Genomic DNA, 7315 nt, shown 5'->3' with positions numbered 1-7315 from the left:
GGTTTTCATGTCTTTGTGCTTTGGCTTCTTCTTTGTGAAATGGATAGAATAAAAGTACCCATTTCATAGGTTTATCTGAAGGGATTAAACTAGTTAAAATATTATAAAGCATTTAGGGCATGCCTAGAATGTAGTAAACACTCAAGTAGTCTTCACAATTCTTACCATTGTGTTTTAAAGAAAGTTCTAGGTACAAAGCGGATTTTATATCTAGAGGTCAAGTATGAATTTGAGAGTGTTAACATTAATACTGAGCAGTAGTTCTCAAACTTTTCATCCCAGGATGCTTCACATCCTTAAAAATTATGTAGGATCCAAATAACTTTTGTTTTTGTGAGCTATATCTATTGACACTTATTAGAAATCAATACAGAGCGATTTTTAAAATATCTATTATTTAAAATATTAATAATGCCCTTTGTATAAACATAATGTTTATTAGTATAAAGTAATAATAACTGTTTTACAATAATTTTGTAAAAAGTAACTGTTTTACAAGGCAAAAATAACACCGTGGTAAAAGTGGCATTGCTTCCCATTTTTTTTCAAATCTCTAACATCTGGCTCAGTACAAGACAGCTGGATTCTCATACCGGCTTTGGAATCAGCCTGTTGTCGTATCACAAGTCCTGTCGCCTTTGGAAAACACTGTATACTTGTGAAAGAATTAGTATGAAAAAGAAAAAAATAATGACTCAGCGTTAGTATGAAAAGTGTTAAGACCTTGTGGACTCCCTGAAAGGGTCACGGGGAACTCTGGGGTACACAGATCATACCTTGGAAACTGTTGTGCTAGAGCATGTAAGAGTAGGGAAAACAAAAACAAAACGACAAGCTTAAGGGTTGGTCAGAAGTGCTGCAAATCCTGGGGCTTTCCTGCTTTGCAGCCAAGGGACCTCAGGGCTGTTGTGCTTACCGGAGCCTCCACCTGGCACATTCCACTCCTGCGTCTTTGCATGGAGGGCCCCTTCTCTTTCTTCTTCGTAGCTTAAATACCACCTCCTTAGGGAGATGGTCCCTGACTGCCCTACTGAAAGAGATCCTTTATTTTGTAGCATAGCACTCTGTTGTTTCCTTTTTAGTACTGATCACAAACTGTAATCACATATATTTGTTTGCTGGTTTATTGGCTGCCTATCCCACCAGTAGATAAACCCCCTAAGGTCAGACCCTTGTCTGTTCTGTTCATCATTGTAAGAGACATCTGACCCCTCTCTTTCTTCCATATCTCATATTCAATCCATCAACAAATCCTGTTGACTCCACCATCAAACTATACCCGGAATCAGGTCATTTCTCACCTCCTCCATCCTGCCACCCTAGTCCAAGTCCATGACCTAGTCGTGATCTGTTAAATAGCCTTCTGAATGAACTCTCCCACCCCTTTCCTTGCCACTTGCTATCTTAACACAGCCAGAATGATCCTTTCTAAACAAAACTCCCTGCTCTGCTTAAATCTTTCCATTACACTTAGAGTCAGATCTAAAATCTGAATCATGTTCTATAAAGTCCAACCTGATCTATTTCTCACTTCTTCCTTTACGTTAGTCATACGTTTTTCAAACACATCAGGCATACTGGAGTCATTGTACTTACTGATCCCACTGATGAAAATACCATTCCTCGAAATGACTAATTGCTTCCCTTCCTTTAGGCCTCAGTTCAAATCTCAGTCATCTTATTAGAAAGATCTTCCACAGCTACCCTCCATAAAGCAGCAACCCCACACTCCCCAACCTTAGTCTATATACCTCTTCACCTGTTTCCGTCTGCTTATTAGCGCTTATTGACACCCAGCATGTTATATATGCTTTTGTTCAAATCTTTCCTCTCTCATTAAAATGTAAAATCTCTGAGCACAGGATTGTTATCTTTTTTTCATTACTACCTGTTTCCTGTGCCAAGAACAGTGCCTGATTCCAGTAGGCCATCGCATTCTTTCGTTGCATGCATGAGTGAAAAAGAGGTCGCTTGAATGCTATGACACTTGATTTCTTGTTCTACGTGATGCGGGAAGGTCAAAGGGGTCTTGTAGTTTTGTTGCAGAATCAGGACAGAGAAGTCATTTTGCTCACCTCCAGGTCTGGGTCAGAGGTTCCCCGAAGAACTCTCCCCGCACTCTATTATGTTTGTGGTGACATTTGGTACAAAGAGCTTGCTTGCTTTTTTCTGAGGACTGTCATAGCTCCGGTGCCTAGCCCAGGGCCTTACCACATAGTGGATGCTTAAGCAGAGTTTGACAAATGAATTATTGCATGAGCAAATAAATAACATGGAAACCAAGGTTTCTAAAAGTAATACATGGTAGCATCTGACTCTTGATTTCAGCTCAGGTCATGATCTCACAGTTCATGAGTTTGAGCCGCATATTGGGCTCTGTGCTGACAGTGCGGAGCCTGCTTGGGATTCTCTGCCTCCCTCTCTCTCCGCCTCTCTCTCTCTCTCTCTCAAAATAAATAAAGCACTTCAAAAAAAGAAAAGCAATACATGGTTCTATGCATATTTAAGCTGTTGTATGAGGAAAGAGGGCTAACCTCTAAAATCAGACTCAAACTGGGGGAAGTAGAGGAGAAACAGAGACCATAAATAACAGCGGCAGTCGCATTTCAACTGATGAAGACTGGAGTAGAAAACCGAACAAAACACTTAGTAACTACAAACTATTTCTGGTCCCAGTTACATAGCTGATCTATAGCAAGTGCTATCATACCATGAGTCACAATTGTTCTTTTAGGAGCAAATCATATTACAGTTCTTTTAGTTTTTACTTGGTATCGATAAATAACAAATTAAAACCCACAGCAACATCACTTGCTCTCAGCAATATATATTCTTTCCTAATGAACTGAACTGGCTAAGGAAGACTCTCCCCCCACCCCCCGCCACCCCAACCTGTGCAAGATGGCTCTGTGAACACACTTCAGTGAGAAAAATCTGGCTGGATCCAATGTAATCTACACTTCTTTATTGAGAAGAGATCATACAATGTCCTCAGTCGGCAGTTCTTAGCCTACCAAACTATCAGTCTATTTTGGGAAAACATGTCAGATTTGCTTTTATTCTCGTAAAAAGGAAAAAAAATGCATTTTTAAAATTTGTAATGGAAAACCTACTAATCCTGGAGAGAATACTCCTGTCTAGGCTCTGCGATTTACTAGCCATGTGACCTTGGTTAAATTATAACCACTCTGACTGTAATTGCTTCATCCAAAAAAAAAAAAAAAAGAGGAATTGTAAGAGATAACTCCTGTGGGTCTCTGGCCCACCAGTTCCTTTCCCCAGCACCTAGAAAAGTGCTTCAGACCCGGAGCAAGCTTGATGAATGTTTCGAGAATTAGGACATGTGATACAGAGAAACTGTGATCTTTCATCTTGTGAATTTTCAGAGTATCCACTCCTAGCACATCAGTGGAGCTTAGAACATGTTTATTAAAAAGGAAATGATTTTTTAGTAGTAATAAAAAGATTAAGATGATGCAATTCAAGTTGTGGGTAATTGAGCCCAAATCATTTTTAAAATATATTATTTGAAAGAAATAAGTAGATGTAGACAAGTCAGTAAATGTGACTTGCTCTTTCCCAATCTTCCCTTGAGAGGCTGGCCAGGTGGTTTTCAGTAACATGCCTTAGTAAGGGATTTTCTTCACACAGAGGAACACCCCACATGAGCTCAAATCTGAAGATCTCAGGACATAGTTCTCAACATGGAAATTGGTGGGAAAGTGAGGTTTTGGGTCACTTGCTTTCGGATTCAATAATACACGTGTCACATCCACAAAGAAGCTCTCGCACCAGCAATAGAAGGAAGGAACTCCCTTACGAGGTACTATCCTCCAGGAGAAGAGCGACTCCTGTGGCATTGGTAAAAGGCATCTACTGTCCGGCCCAATCAGAAAACTTGACAGCCCTTCAGGTAGACACAGCACAGCTAGAAGGTTGTGAGCAGAAGCACTAATTAACAGTGGCTTCGTAGATACAAGAGTTTTTCCATATATCTTGATCTCTAGATAAGACATATGAAAACTCTGTTTATGTCAATCTGCTACACAAACGTGTTTTCCCCAAGATGACCTTCTCACTCACGGATATAAACCAGGTGGGATCTATGAGGCCCTCAGCACTAAACCATTCATCTTGCTGAGAAAAGAATACTCCGAGAATGTTCTACAGATGAAGCGTGTCATTCTCATGTATGAGAAAGTCTATTTCTGTGTATCCAACTGCTACTCATCATTCAAGGTCCAGCTCTCTGGTCAACCCTTTCTGTGAATCCTCTCCTAATCTCCCAGCTGAAAATGAGTTTTCTCTTCCCTTAGAACTCTGTTTCTCAGGGCCCCTGGACAGCCCAGTAGGTTAAGCATCCAACTCTTGATTTTGGCTCAGGTCATGATCTCATGGTTCCTGGGATTGAGCCCCGATCGGGCTCTGCACTGACATCATGGAGTCTGCATGGGATTCTCTCTCTCCCTCTCTACCCTTCCCCCACTCTCTCTTTCTCTCTCTCAAAATAAAATATTAAACATTAAAAAAAACCTCTTTCTCTCTTGTGGCTTTGAGAATTCCTTCTTTTTATTACAGACAGTGTTTCCTTTTTCTTTCCAGTTTTATGAGATATAATGGACACATACATTGTATTAATTTAAGCGGAACAGCATAATGATTCAATATTCGTATATATTGTGAAATAAACACCACAATAAGTCCAGTTAACATCCATCACCTCATAAAGTAACACATTTGTTTTTCTTCTGACAAGAACTTTCAAGATCTACTCTTATAGCCACATTCAAATATGCAATACAATAGTCTTATCTATAGCCACCATGCTGTACATGACAACCTCAAGATTTATCTTACAACTGGAACTTTGTACATTTTGACCACCCTCACCTCACGCATTTTGCCCACTCTCCACACCTTCCTTTGGCAATCAGCAATTAATTCTTCAGAATTATGTGTTTGTTTGTTTTAGATTCTATATGTAGTGAGATTGGGCCTGTGTTTTTATTCCTCCGCTATACCAAGGAGCCTCCTCAGCAGAGCCAATTGCCTGCCAAAGGCCTGTTTAGCATGCAGTTAATAGTGAAAAGGGAATGAATGAAACATTAATCTAATATTCAGAATTAACTATTGCCTTCTCATTTGGATAGAGTCTATTTGATACAGCTTTAGGAACTAATTATACAGAAGCCCTACGGCTTAGTAGCTGAAGTTAGACCTGGAAGTTGGGAGATAATTCTTACTGCTCATTTACTAAGGACCCTTGAGGAAAATACATTACTTATCATTTCTCTCCTGGAATACTAGAACTGAAGGTGTCCATAAAGGTTATTTAGTCTATTTCCTAAGACACCCAGAGGAAGAGAGACTTACACAGATCAGCACTGTATATTAATGATCCAGTCAGAGCAGAAGCCTGCTCCAGACCCTAATCTATGCAATACAAAGTGGAGGTTACTTTGGTGAGGGATTGGCTGGTGAGAGGGGCAAGGAAACTATCTTAGGGGACAGAAATACTCTCTATCTTGACCGGAATGGTGCTTGCTGGAATGTATACACATCCCCCCAGTTCTACACTGAAGATTTGTACATTTTACCAAGTGTAACATACTTCAGGGGAAAAAAAATTAAGCATTTTAATGAAACTGCATAGTTCCTCATCCATTATTTCACTAATGCTATTTAATTTTTTTAAAAAAAGTTTATTTTTCAGAAAGAGATAGACAGAGCGTGAGTGGGGGAGGGGAAGGGGCTTGAACTCGGAAAGGCGTTATCATTATCTAGACCCAAGTCAGATGCTTAACTAACTGAGCCACCCAGACGTCTCCCTCACTATTATTATTAAATACATGTCCAAAATTTTTTCTGATTACAAAATAATACATATTTAGTAAAAATTCCAAAGTATCAGAAATGTAAAAACCTAGAAAAAGATTACCTTTCAAAGAACCACTCCCCACAGAAAAAACAAAATATTGTGTTTACTATACAACCCAGGTTTTATGTTTATATTTAAAAAAGCAGCTTTTTTGAGAGGTTGAAAGTGCTACATGTTGTCACCTGCTCCATAATCTACAGGACATATTGAGTAGTGTCATGCTATTATCTGTGACAACATTGTCCCCCTGCTTCTTAAGTACTTGTGATCTACATCAGAGAGATGAGAAATTCTGCTATCAATTAGAGATTCAACAAGGATATAGCACTAAATCTCCTTTTGAGTATTGATGAATGTCTGTCATTCTACTCTCATGCCATACTTATGTAGAAAATGTAACATTTCATAAAAATCGACCATCAGAGACTTAAATGTTCTTTCTGATAAATAGTGACTTAAAAAAAACTCACCAAGCTTAGAATTTTCATATTCATCAACATGACGAACTCCCCAACCTTCCAAGTTGTCTCACTTCTACGGTGGCCACCTTAACACTGTTTCTGGAATCAGTAAGTCAGGAACCAAGCAGAAAATGGGGCAGTAAGGGAGGGGTGGAAATCTGTGTGGATATTTGTGGTTGTCACATGACAAAGAGCATTTACTGATATTTAGTGGGTAGAGACTGAAGTAACTAGATTGCACAACACTTTGGCACAAGGAATAAATGTCCCGTGTATTACAATATGACTGAATATGTGACTGGCCACTCCTCTGAGTCTGGAACTTCTTTCTGCTTAAGTTAAACGAGAGAGAAATTTTGCAATACAAGGTATTTTTTCCATAAGTTATCAGTGTCAGTCCTCGCATACCATGTTCTTTGATTTTATTTATTTGAGAGGCTGAAAGGCTTCTCATCTTCTGCCACTGAAAGTTGACTCTTTCATGCTAAGTAAGTGCACACTTATGGACACTTTATTGTATCTTTTTGTATAGTCATGGACCGATTATTTACATAAGTAAAATACGTACTATTGTAAATTTACTTCACCTTTTTGTTCAAATAGGGCACAATATTACATATTTTTGAAATTTTGTGCATGGTAAATCATATTTTCTATGAATATCTGGATTTAAAGAGAGAACTATAAGATGCTTAATATCGTAAAAGAGATCTGTGGTTGATCAGGATGAGAAGCATTGCTATAGAAAATTAAACAATTAGCAGAAAAATTCTTTCCCACTTTTTTTTCACTTTTGCACGCATAATTCAGTGTTGGAATCATACAAAGAATGATCATACAAAGGACAGTGGTGTGAGTTTAAGTCTTTAATACGGAATGCAATCCCAATAAACTCTGTATCCTTATACTACTGTGGAGGTCTTAAACTGATTTTCTTTGTCAAGTCATGTCAGCTAGATCCTCTTTGTGTCTGTCA

This window comes from Panthera leo, chromosome C2 (genome assembly GCF_018350215.1).
Source record: "Panthera leo isolate Ple1 chromosome C2, P.leo_Ple1_pat1.1, whole genome shotgun sequence".
NCBI lineage: Eukaryota > Metazoa > Chordata > Mammalia > Carnivora > Felidae > Panthera > Panthera leo.
The sequence above is the reverse complement of the archived record's forward strand: the minus strand, read 5'-3'. Positions refer to the sequence as shown.